Genomic DNA, 13,613 nt, shown 5'->3' with positions numbered 1-13,613 from the left:
ACAGGTTCCTGAGGACTGCTAGCTCATCCTTCTCTTTACAACCATGCCTCTCCTGACTTTTTAAGACAAACCCAGGATTGGCATTTGAGTAGACTCTAGGTTTGGTGAATTCCTTGAGTCACAAGGTTGTTCCTTTACCTTTTAAGGAGGATTTGATCTGCCTGCTACCCAAGAAGCCATTTCTGGACCTCACAATACTGGATAATTTTCATCCAGTATACAATTTCCACTTTTTGGAGAAAGTGATTTAGAAATTGGTTGTGCAGCAGCTTCACAAGGCCTTGGATTCATTAAATTTATATGCTACTCATCTTCCTGCTAATATGACTTTGAAGCGTTTTTATACATTCTATATAATTTCCCTGGCATTCTGTACCAAAGATACATAATTTAAAAAAAATGAACAAGGAAAGGACTTGAGATCATTCACAAGTGCTCCAGCCAGCTGTTCATCAGAGATAACTTGTCTCTGACAGGTTTCACACTCTGAAAGATGAGGGTATAGCCACCTTGCTCAAATTATGGTCAGTGCCTTTAAAAGGACAATAGGTTTTCATATTTCCTTAACCACCTTCATAAATTACTTAACTGTTTTTCAGCTATTAGGAACCTTTAGATGAACAAGTTTAGTAGCATTAAGTGAGTTTCCTTCAATCTGTAATAAAAGTTTTAATTATAATTTTTAGAACTTAAAAAAAATGTTTTTTAATAAACAGAAAAAAGGTGATTAAAACTTCAATTTTAGAAAGCTACAAACAGATTAAGGCTCCAGATAGAGCTGAAATAAGATTTTGGAATTATTTATAAAGAATCCATGTTGGAATTTTTTTAACTTTTAAAATATTTTTATTTAATTCAAAATAATAAATTATTAATTTTGATAAAAAAGACAAGACTTTAAAATTTGGACACTAGAAGAGCCAATAATTGGTTTCTATCTTTTTTAGTTTTTTTTCTTTTTCTGGGAGTTGATGGCAAGATGAACTGATATAATTATTAATTAATACAATATGATATTGGCTATGTAATAGTACATATGTGATTATATGTTATGAAAATGGAAAATTAAAAAAGTATTTTATAAAAAAAAATTTGGACACTAGGAGTTTATTTGTTCAGTGTTAACACAGATATATTGTTATTGCTGATAATCTTTAAGTGACTTTTGGTGACATCAAGACTGAAATAATGATGCTTAATGGACTTATTTATAGATAAAGATGGATATCAGAATAAGATTGTTAGATTGAGTGAATGAGGACTGTGACTTGGCCGCTTCGTGTGGACTTGGCCTGTGGGAGTGTGGTAGGTGACTCTGATATTGTCTTCTGTTTGCTGTGGTGGCGGCTACCATGCCCCTTGGTTGGGCCTCTGCTGCCGTTAGGTATGTTTCTGGGCTTCCAGGTTGTAGCGGGGTGATCGCTTCTGCAGACCTTGACGATGTGCCCCTTGAGTTCGCAGCATTGACAGATGTCATCGCAGAAACGGCAATGTGTTCTGAGGTGGTTTTCTCCGCAGCTGGCGCAAGGTGGGAAACGCGGTTCAAATTTTCATGCCAGCTTGGTGCGATCACTGCGCATGCAGTAGCTGTCATCTTCGCTCTCCGAGCCTTCAGGCTCTGTGACCTCATGATGCACACCTGCGCTTTTCCGTGCGCTCTTTGGACTATTTTGGCGCTGCAGGGTTTCCATTGATTTAATTGAAGACTCAGTAGCCCTGGCTTCGTCTAGAGCAATTTGGAGAGTAAGATTAGTTTTTGCTAATAACCTCCTCTGCAGGCTAATGTCACTAACACCGCATATGATACGGTCAAGTAGTAGTTCATCAAGATATCTAAACTCGCAGTACGTCGCAGCCTTTCTGAGTGCTGCAACGTATTTGTTGATGGATTCCCCTTCTTTTTGGTTACGGATGTTAAATTTGTGCCTCCAGACATATTTAGACCATCTGGGAGCGTAGTGTGTCCTCAATGTCTGTTGTAGAACCGACCAAGCGACCGATTGGAGTGGCATTGGCTTGGACAAATCCTTTGCCATCTCAAACTGGTCCGCAGTAGCTCAGGAACACATTCTTTTTCTGGCCTTCAGAAAGGCCCATGAGGTTGTTGGCTTCGAGGTAGCAATCGAACCTCATCATGTAGGATTCCCAGTGTTCGGTGGCTGGGTTGTACGGAGTTGGTCGGGCATGCGTTGTCATCTTGTGTTCATGAGCGCGTTTGAATTTGCCACTCAAAGATGGTTGCTCAATGCCGCGCTGTGCTCCAGGCTGGATTGACTTGCTGGATTGTCGTGCTCTTTTTGCCTGCCTAGTTGCTTTCCGATCTCATCCTCATTGCCAGTGTTAGATCGAGTGAATGAAGGCACATTCAGGCTTCAGAGTAACAAACAGCTCTTTATTACTACAAGTCAACTATGTACAATCCAGCGAAGGTTCAGTCTGACAGCAGCCCTTTTAGAGTGAGCTGTCAGACTCTTCGACCAATCAGATTGAATCTCTGTTCCCACCGGAACAGAGGACCTTAGTGTAAACCATTACCAATGTTTCTGGTATCTAACAAAGATCAATTTTTTCATTTTAAGAGAAGGTGATAAGTTACTAAAATTGTTCATACTCATGATAAATGTGAGAAGTCTTCTTTATGTTTCTTTTCTTTTTCTTTACTATATTTTTATTTCTTTTCACTTTATTTTTTGTTTTTTTGTGTTTGTTTTCATCATCTTTTTTCTTTTTTTCTTTTCTTTTCTTTAAAGGTTGTATTAGTTTTATTTTTACTATAGAAAAAGGGAATAGGAGAATAACCTGATAAATTATTGGCTTTTCATTTTCTGTAGACTAATACTTGCTGCTCAATGGCTTGTAATTGGGAGCATCATATAAACCCAATAATTAATGGACAAATAAACAAATGAAATATTCCTCAGGAACAATTATAGTCATTACAATTTATTTTTTATTTTTTTAACAATGAAGATTGTATTCCACACGTGGATATTCTAGTAAACAGAAAAATGCTTTTTGAATGGTAACAATTATTCCAGAAATATTAGATGTAGAATGATTTGACTGTACCCTAACCTTACAAGAAATCTATGATATTAGATGCTGAAGTAACTAACTATAGAATGAAATAAACTTTTAAAGATGGAAATAACTCCTATACCATTGGGTATTTTTTTCAGGTGTCTTATGAAAATAAACCCTGCTACCTTCAAACAATGAAGCTTGAATCACTTTGAAGGTTGGGAGAGATCAAGTATCTACAATTTATCACCCAGTCTCTCTTTTACAGGTAACAATCTTAAGGCAGCATATGTACAGTAACAATCTTACTGTGATGATAGTAATATTTTAATAATTACATTGTTAAGATGGTGATCAAAGTATTGCAATAACTGATCCAGCACAATCTTGGTCCATGTTGGTGTATCATTTTCGGATAATAGACTCATCTTTATTTTAAAAAATTTAATAACCACAAGCCAATCAGGTTATTTTGTGGAAAAAGCTTTTGATGTGGTTCAAATCAAGTTCTTTGTTCAATCATTCCAAAAGTTTGTATTTCTTATATATTTCATTTAATGGATTATCATGTATAGGTAGTTCTTGACATGATAATTCATTTAGTGACTGTTCAAAGTTACAACAACACTGAAATAAGTGACCGATGGCCAATATTCAAACACTAGGTAACTGACTCATATTTATGATGGTAGCAATGTCCCAGGGTCATGTGATCACCTTTTGTGACCTTCTGACGAGCAAAGTCAATGGGGAAGCCAGATTCACTTAACAACCATGTTACTAACTTAACAACTGCAGTGATTCACTTAACAACTGTGGGAAGAAAAGTCATAAAATGAAACAAAACTCCCTTAACAATTGTATCACTGAGCAACAAAAATTTTGGACTCAATTGTGTTCATAAATCAAGGACTACCTGTATTATCTTAATGCTTCTGTACATGTAATCACAAATGGGATTATTTCACTAGCAATTAAAATGCAATGAAGATGTCCTCTACGTTTCAGTACTAGGATGCTTGTAAATAGGCATCCTGAGGAATGGCCACTGTTTGCTTATAGTAGTTTGCTTATAGTATGTAGCCTGAGGCTGTCATTTTCCATAGAAAGTTGACTTAAGTGATAAGTAGAACTTTTCAATTAATGGAACCTTTCAATGCTTCATTTACTAAAAGAGTATATCCTTTTGGCAAATGATAAGTTTTCCATCCTGTTAGCATTTCTCAATATTTTAATTTGACAAAGTTAGGCTAATATTTTTGAGTGAATTATAATGATTCAGGTTTTTTTTCTAGAGATCACATTCCTCTTATGTTTACAGTTCCTACTTGGTATCCTTTTAACAATATAAGTTTGCTTATTATTACTTTGGGTCAATTAAAATTTTAAAAACATCCCAAAGGTGCTTTTTCAAGAGGCAACTGGACTTCCTGATTTTTCTTTGAAGACATTCCGCTTCTCATCCAAGAAGCTTCTTCAGCTTTAAAAACATATTTCTAAAACATTGAAGAATTAAGAAACGAATCTGAAGTTCCTCAGAATATTCTTGGGTAGGTGATTCAATTTAAGCATTTGTATTTGTGTAAAATAAAACACACTATTTTGTTTCTTCTGTTATAATTCTTAAAAAAAGAATTTCAGAGAGTTTGAGAGTTTGAGAGTTTATTAACATTTATAGGCCGCCCTTTTCCCTGAGGGGACTCAGGGCGGCTTACATAAAATCAGGAGGGGGGAATACAAACAATGACGTAGACACACATAGAGTAAAAATAATGAGCAACATTCATTCATCATTCGGGAGGGGCGGCTATCTTTGTCCCCAGGCCTGACGGGCTAGCCAGGTCTTAAGGGCTATGCGGAAGGCCTGGACGGTGGTGAGGGTACGAATCTCCACGGGGAGCTTGTTCCAAAGGGTCGGAGCTACTACTGAAAAGGCTCTCCTCCTTGTAGTTGCCAGCCGGCACTGGCTGGCAGATGGAATTCGGAGGAGGCCCAATCTGTGAGATCTAATTGGTCGCAGGGAGGTAATTGGCAGAAGGTGGTCTCTCAAGTACGCAGATCCACTACCATGAAGGGCTTTATGGGTGACTAGTAGCACCTTGAAGCGCACCCGGAGATCGACAGGTAGCCAGCGCAGCTCGCGGAGGATAGGTGTTGTGTGGGTGAACCGAGGTGCACCCACAATCACTCGCGTGGCCGTGTTCTGGACTAGCTGAAGTCGCCGGATGCTCTTCAAGGGCAGCCCCATGTAGAGCACATTGCAGTATTCCAGCCTAGAGGTCACAAGGGCCCGAGTGACTGTTGTGAGAGCCTCCCGATTCAGGTAGGGCCGCAACTGGCGCACCAGGCGAACCTTAGTTCAGATATTATTGTTGTTTCTGAAAGTCTGCATCATGGGAAGTGCTTGAGGAATTAACTCTTAATTCCTCAAAATGTAACTCCTAAGGCAGTAATTCTCTTTCACACAAAGTGAAATGAAGCTGATGAAACCAATACTAGTTAGTCACATAATTTCTACAATGATGCATTTACATGTTCCAATCCTGTCAACTAGTGGAAGATTGTTTTAAATAGTATGAAATTCTATGGCATTAAAATTAGGTTAATTTAAAATTTTGTTTCAAATATATTGAACACCTTAGGGAATGTTTAAGATGGTTGCAGTTGACATGCTGATGAGAATGGAACTTAGAAACTGGAACATTTGCTCATTTTGGATAAGATATATTATTGTCACATTCTGGATTGAAATAAATAGTCTTGTTTTTCGGGGCTACATTGTATAGAATTTGGAATCCAGAATTGAGGGTTTTATCATAAAACATATTACAAAGGAAGGAACACTCTCTCCCTAATTTGTATTGTTTTCAACTTTTTCCATTTTTTTTCCTTACAAAGAGACAAGGAAAACGGCTTCTAAATGATATTCAGCTAATTTGTCCAAGTGCCAGTATCACCCTCAAACAGCATATACAATATACCAAAGCTGGCTTCTTCTTAGAGGTCCTAATAAATGTACATGTGTCGATTAATCTTGGATAGAAACTTTCTTTTAAAATGTGTAGGTTGCATCCTGGATTCAACAATACATGAACCATGAAGGGAGGAAGAATGTGATTTTTTTAAAAAAAGAACTTCCCTGATGAAACCCTGCCATCTAGTGTTACTTTTTCAAGAATTAGAAAAGAAGAAACAGTGATGTGCTTTATTTTACCCAAACAGAAACTGAGTTTCTTAAAACTCATCATTGTGCTTCATCAGCCTAATATTTAACAACTCTGGATTTGCAACAAGGATGCTGTATGATTTCTTTTATCTCTCTCTCAAAAGAACAAAGCATTGCAGCAGATGAAGGGTGGGAGGTAAGGGAACAGACACACAGTTCCGAATTAGGTCTCTATGTTACAAAACTCAGCCTGGATTTCCCCTCTGATATTATTACTACCCTGACTACTATATTTGACAGGAAATCAGTTTCCATCTCAAAACATTAAGAAAAGTAGCTATGAATTCTTTGGGCATAGGCATTTGACAAGGATAGATGAGTAATTTTTAAAGGATTAGGATTGGAGGTGGGTTCCTACCATTCAGACCGGTGGGAGGTAGGTAGTAGGTAGTAACTCAGCCTGCCATGCCTCTAAACCATTTCTATCAGGGGCGCCATAGGCGCCACCATCTTGTTTTTTGCTTGCGCAGAAGCATTCTTTTACTATTGCACATGCAGTAGTAAAAGATCTTGCAGGGAAGGCATGTGCAGAAGCATTCTTTTACTACTGTGCATGCATGCATAGCGCGCATCAAGCACACGCACACCCGAAGAACATCCTTGAGTGAACTGGAAGTAGTAGAAGCAGGAACCCACCCCCGATTAGGATGGTAAAAGAGCCAGCTGCTAGCCAAAATCATGTGGTCTCCCATGTTTAGCAACAATTTTTTAAAACAACGAATATAATGCAATGTTTTCCACACTTAAAATATGGACCTCACAAGTGATCTTTTAGACACCGTTTTTTTCTTTCAGATTATCTCATTGTAGATTTGTTAGTATCAAAAAACCCTCAAAAAACCCTACTGATACAACTCAGATTGTTGTATCTAGGTTGCAAGTAATTGGTATGCCATGGCTACTTTTATATTCTATGTAAGACCAAAAAATGTATGCACTTAATTATTTGCCTGTGCAATCTGGAGGTCGTCCTGGACTTATGACTCCTGCTTGACCCCTGACAGTCATGGCTGGAGGGCCATTCCACAATTTTGTTTTGTGTACCAGCTGTATTAGTTCTTGGATTAGTGGGTCCTGTTTACACTCACTTGTGCCTTGGCCACCTTCAAGTTTGACGACTGCAATTGTTATTGTTAGTTTATTTATAGGCCGCCCTTTTCCCTGAGGGGACTCAGGGCGGCTTACAATCAAAAAAAAGGAAGGGGAGTGTAGGACAATACAAAAAAAGAAATGTGCACAAAGTAAAGTAAACTATAAAACTCAACATTCACTCAGCATTCGGGAGGGGCAAAATAAGATTATCCCCAGGCCTGACGGGTTAGCCAGTTCTTGAGGGCTGTACGGAAGGCCTGGACGGTGGTGAGGGTACGAATCTCCACGGGGAGATTGTTCCATAGTGTCGGAGCCGCAACAGAGAAGGCTCTCCTCCGAGTAGTCGCCAGTCGGCACTGACTGGCGGATGGAATACGGAGGAGGCCAACTCTATGCGATCTGATGGGACGCAGGGAGGTAATCGGCAGAAGGCGGTCTCTCAATGCATTCTTCATGAACAGCACATGTTACAATTCTGCTCTACAACCTGCCTGGTTGCCAGATTGTTTCTGGGTCCAATTGAAGGTACTAGTATTAACTTTTAAAACCCTGTATGGCGTGGGACCAGGCTATCAGAGGGACTGTTTTCCCCACTTACATCAACCTGTCCCATCAGATCTTGCAGGGAAGGCATGCCGTGAGTATCACTGACCAGGGACCTAAATTTGGTGGATTCCAGAGATGTGCCTTCTCTGCTTTAGCACCTGCCTTATGGAACATCCTTCCCACCAAAAACAGATAGGCCCCATCCCTTTAGTCATTCTCCAAAACCTGAAAATCTGGATGTCATTGGAGATTCTCAGTCATGGGTCTGAGGGCATTCTAAAAGTGCTTTTTAGGAGTCAACTGGGCTTTCTTGTTACTCTTTGAAGATGTTGCACTTCTCATCCAAGAAGCTTTTTGGATGAGAAGCAAAACATCTTCAAAGAATAACAAGAAAGCCCAGTTGCCTTCTGAAAAAGCACCTCGGGGATTTCAAGATCTAGTTATGTGACCAGGCCTGGTCAACTGGAGACTTGACTAGATGACTCCACTATTGGCGGGGGGGGGCGCATAAAATTTCCCCTTACTTTGATTGTACTTTGAGGACTGTAGAAAGTTGGCACCCACCCCTCTCCTAGAAGAATGAAATATTCCAGGAAATATTAAAAAGGCAGAATATTATATTTCCCTGGATGGGAAATGGAGAAACATGTTTTTAAAGAGCAGCTCCCTGAAGCTCCCTGCCCCAGCAGATATTTGGTACCATCAAGCAGGACTGGGCCAGCCTACCTACAATTAGATCTTCAGCTCCAGGACGATAGGATTAAGACATGACCTTCCAGAATATAATAGGATTATCTATCAACAGAACTCACCACATGGCACAACAAGCCCCTTCATTGCATCACCCAGCAAAGTTCAACCAAATGTATCTCAGACCTCAGCTATGACCCCTGCATAGCTCCCCTTGAGTCTGACAACCAATATAATACATTTCTTGCACAGGACCAGGAAGCTCAAGTTCAAAGCCCAATAGAGGGTATAAATACCTCTTTCTCTCTCCTCCATGTGTTCAGCTGCTCAGGACTTCAAATCCATGTGGTCCTGTCCATCAATAAACCATCTTTCCAATCAGCCTTCATGTTTCCAGTGTCTTTCTCCCCACTTGAAACTGAACCAGATGGTTATTTCTTCAAACAGGACATTTACTACTATTTTTTTTTACATTTTACTCAGTGTTTAAATATTTTTAATCTATTGTGTGTCACCCAGAGTTGCTTTTGGTAAAATAGGTACCTATATAAATTTGATTAATAAATAAATTTGACTTGTAGCTCTCTTTTCCCTAAGCTAGTTAATAAAATTATTTACATTACATTGTGCAAAAATAAAAATCAATCTTGTGTCAACATTTCTGTTCTTTAACAAAACAAGAAAGTTTTTCATTGAGACCTTAAAAAAGAAAAGCTGTTAGATCAGTTTTTCCTATAAAAATTCTTATTTACTTACAGGTTTCTGTTTACAGCTCTATGTCTTGGCAAAATACACACTGAAAAAGATCTCTCCAAATTAACATTTGAACAAAGTGAAATTTGAACACAGATGGGCAAAAAAAGAGAGGCATCTGCTGTGATTTAGTTGGAAGTTATACGTAAACAGGGGAAGCTTCATTCTGGATTTCCTCGCAGTAGAGAGAAATTACTTCTTGTCCCAGAAAACCTTTGTGGAATCACTTTGGATCATCCAAAGTCTTTTTTTAAAAAATACCTGGAGATTAAGTAAACAGAGGAATCCCTGGTTCATGAACTATTGTTCCAATCTAAGTAATTTTATTTTCCTCGTTCAAGTCATTACATTTATAATTAAAAGCCATACCTCTATTTCCTTTATCAAATTGGCAGCTTCCTATTGTTTTTTTTTTCTAAACAGGGAAAATGAGTAGAACAAACTGAGCTCATTCATGTCATATGTTCTTTATCTGTGTCAATTCAATTTAGTTATTGAAGTCATAGTCCAGAGACCGGAACAAATAGAAACACCTAGTGAATATACAAGTAAAAATTCTAGGATAAAATAATAAATAACAATTAAAATCTATGATAAAATCCAATCTGTTCTAACATGGCCTAACTATACTAAAATTACAATCCATAAATAAGGTGACCAGATTTTCAGATTGGTAAAGAGGGACACCATTGACCGGGGGGGAGGGGAGCTAGGCCGCGGCGGTTACTGCCATCCCGCGGCCTCGCTAGGGACGTCTGGTCACCTTAATTATACACATCCCCCCTCTCTCTCTACCCATCCATCCGTCTGTCTGTCTATATGCCTGCCTATCTAGTTATGGTATCCCTCTCCCTCTTTACCCCTCTCTTTCGCCATCCATCTATCTGCTTGCCTACCTATCTCTCTCTCTTTTTCTCTATCCATCTGTCTATCTGCCTGCCTATCTGTCTTTCTAGTTATGGTCTCTCTCTCTCTCTCTCTCTCCCTTTCCCTCTCCCTCCCTCATCTCATTATCATCTATCTCAGTGTTTCTCCAACTTTTTTAAAAAAATATTTTTTTAAAAATTTTTTTGTTACATAGATGACACATACCCACAATAAAAAAAACCCATCATCACATATAGCATGTCGGTTGGTTACAAGTATTTTAACATTTATCATTCTTATACATTTATTATTTCATTTAATAGGTTAAAATATACAGTTTGGGTTGATTTGTTTACCATCCCTTCCTCCTGTTATAACACCACCTTATTTTCCCTTTCTTTTCTCCCTTCCTCCCTTCTCTCCTTTCTTCCTTCCTGCTCTCCTTTCCCTTCCTTCTTCCTGTACCTTTCTCCTACTCCTGCTCTTCCTCATCCCCTTCCTACCTTCACTCCTCCTCTTTCTCTCCTTTCCATCCTCCTCTCCTTACCTCTTTCTTTTCACCCTCTCTCCCTTCTCTACTTTCTTCCTTCCTCCTCTCCTTCCCCTTCCTTCTTCCCTTACCTCTCCTTTACTCCTACTCTTCCTCTTTCCCTTCCTACCCTCTCTCCCTTTCCTTTCCTTTCCCTTTCCTTTCTCCCTACCTCCCTTCTCTACTTTCCTCCTTCCTCCTTCCCCTTCCTTCTTCCCGTAGCTTTCTCCTACTCCTGTTCTTCCTCTTCCCCTTTCTACCCTCTCTCCTCCTCTTTCTCTCCTTTCCATCCTCCTCTCCTTACCTCTTTCTTCTTTCCCCCATCTTCCTTTCATTCTCTCCTCCTTTCTCCCTTTCTCCCAACTCCCTTTCTGGGAGTTGAAGTCCACATACTTTCAAGTCTCCAAGGTGGAGAAACACTGATCTATCTAATTAATATAATTATTTCTCCCTCTCTTTTTCACTCTCTCTCCAGCGCACACACGCAAATGCATAGGGCAGCCCACCTCACACACAGGTAACTCCGGGCGGCTTACGTGAAGAGGACAGCCGACCACTTACCCATGTGGGGGGGGGGGCAGGATTTCACCAAGAAAAGTTAACTTTCCTGCGAAAGGGGCTGGCAGCCTCTCAGCCCTTCCCGGCTGGGGAGACCTCCCCCCACTTCCACTCCCACGACCCTCCTCCCGCCTCCTTGGAGCTTCAAGCAAGCTAACTGGGAAGGGCGGGGAAGAAGAAGCGGCGGCGCAGTCCCCTGCAGGTGCCGAGCCAGGAAAGGGGTGCTTTGGCAGGGCTTCTGCAGTGCCCCCAAGGACCACCATGTGAGGTCGGCTGCTGCTGCTGCTGCTAAGGGCCTTGGACGGGCAGGAGGAGGAGGAGGAAGAAGAAGCGGCGGCGCGGTCACCTACAGCCGCCGAGCCGGGAAAGGGGTGCTTTGGCAGGACTTCCGCAGCGCCCCCAGGACCGCCGCACGAGGTCGGCGGTGGCAGCTGCTGCTGCTGAGGGCCTTGGATGGGCAGGAGGAGGAGGAGGAAGAAGAAGCGGCAGCGCAGTCCCCTGCAGCCGCTGAGCCGGGAAAGGGGCGCTTTGGCAGGGCTTCCGCAGTGCCCCCAAGGACCGCCGTGCGATGTTGTCGTCGTCGTCGGCTGCTGCTGCTGAGGGCCTTGGACGGGGAAGAGGAGGAGGAGGAAGAAGAAGAGGAGGAAGCAGTGGCCGAGCGGAATCCTTTTGAGAGGGGAGGGCGCGACCTGGGAAGCGTCGGCACGGCCTCCGCCATTGCCAATCGCGCCCATCCCCTCTCAAAAGGATTCGGCTGTATTTTGGCGCTCGCTGGCCCTGAAGGAGTGGGATGAGCAGCGAGCGGAGCCTCGTTTAAAAGCAACGACGGCCATGGCCACTTGTTCGCTCCGCCGCTCTTGTGTGGAGGTCTGAGGAGGCAGAGGGGTGGGAGGGGCACGAAGGAACCAGCGCGGCAGCGGCGGCACTGGGAAGGTGCTGCCCCCGGAGCCCAAGGGTGGGTGGGCTGGCGAGCGGGCGCCTTTCTCGCACACAAGGAAGGGGAGGATGGCGGCTGCTGTTTCACTAACCCAGTGCAAGTTACTAATTCCCACCGGTTACTCACCAGTGAAGCTGAAGCAGCAAAACAAAGCAAACGGCTGCGAAGTGAAGGCGAAATGAAATGGAGACTACTGCGACTCATGCGGCGTGCTAAGCGGACTCCAGCCAATCAGTGAGCTGGCTGGGATGGAAAACTTTAAGCACGCCACGTGCATGCTCAAAGTTTTCCATCCCAGCCAGCTCACTGATTGGCTGGAGTCCAGGCCAATTAGTAAGCGGCAGGCTGGGCTGGCTTAGATTTTTAGAAATAGATGGGGGAACGAACGAGTGAGCTAGCGGCAGCTGATGGGCAGGGGAGTGAGCAAGCCCCAAAATAAAGCGGGGTTTTTCTAGAACGGCCTGGGATGTGGGAAAAATTATGAAAAGGCGTGCCTGTCCTACCAGATGCGGAACATCTGGTCACCTTATCCAGCTTGGCCTGTTGTCAGCTTAATACTAAAAGGGAAAGGAATAAGCAGTGCAAAAGGTTTGCCACATTTGTTATACAACATAACTATTGTAGATTAGACATGTGTTTCCGATGAATCCCCAGTGCTGCTGTGGAGAATCTAGCCACCTGCACTGTAATTATGGACTGTTCTTCCTTATGTATCTTTAGTTACTTGCCGTAAAATAACTAGCAAGATTATTTGGTTTTGTATTTACTGAGGGAATATGCATAGAATGATATGCATTTTTGTTGATATAATGAATTATTTTGTTGTGAGGAAGTGTAACACGTATCAGAAAATGGTTTTAAAGTCCAGGTTTCTAACAATATTGCTCAGATCTTTCCAAAACCAGTGAGAAATTGAAAAACATCATGTAGCTGTACTTGAAAGTTGAGCATTAATTTTAATTAAAACTAGTTCATTCCCCAGATAAACTATGATATTTTCTTAGTATTCATTACTAAGGTAACATTTCATCTATGCTTTCATATAGCAGCCCTGGGTAGAAAAACATTATTTCAAAAATTTGACTGATAAAAAGTTTTGTTGGTTGGGAAAATTCTCTTCACCTGTATAAAAATACAATTTTGGTGAATTCAGTTCATGGTTCACTTCTTTATTAGGTTTGAAAAAGGCAAATTCCATGTTAGGAAACATCAGGAAAATTAAACAAATGAATTTGTAATAACTTTAAGGAAATCTAAAGTGCCTCCATTTCTGCAATCATGTACAATCCTGGTCATTACATTTAACTACAACAACAACACAACAACAACATCCAGCCACAAAAAAGCCTCGAATGGGAGTATGGGGTAAGGAAGAAGCTCAAGACTGCACCATC

General features: G+C 41.3%; 1 pseudogene; it reads right to left on the bottom strand.

Moving 5' to 3' along the window:
• Positions 1-595: 595 nt before the first annotated feature.
• Positions 596-2,196, bottom strand: LOC148045406 (uncharacterized; annotated as a pseudogene).
• Positions 2,197-13,613: the final 11,417 nt, after the last annotated feature.

Source organism: Thamnophis sirtalis, unplaced genomic scaffold (genome assembly GCF_051295495.1).
Source record: "Thamnophis sirtalis isolate CommonGarterSnake01/CBP01778 unplaced genomic scaffold, rThaSir2_p1.2 scaffold_5, whole genome shotgun sequence".
NCBI lineage: Eukaryota > Metazoa > Chordata > Lepidosauria > Squamata > Natricidae > Thamnophis > Thamnophis sirtalis.
Note: the sequence above shows the minus strand (reverse complement) of the source record. Positions and strands in the feature narration are given on the sequence as shown.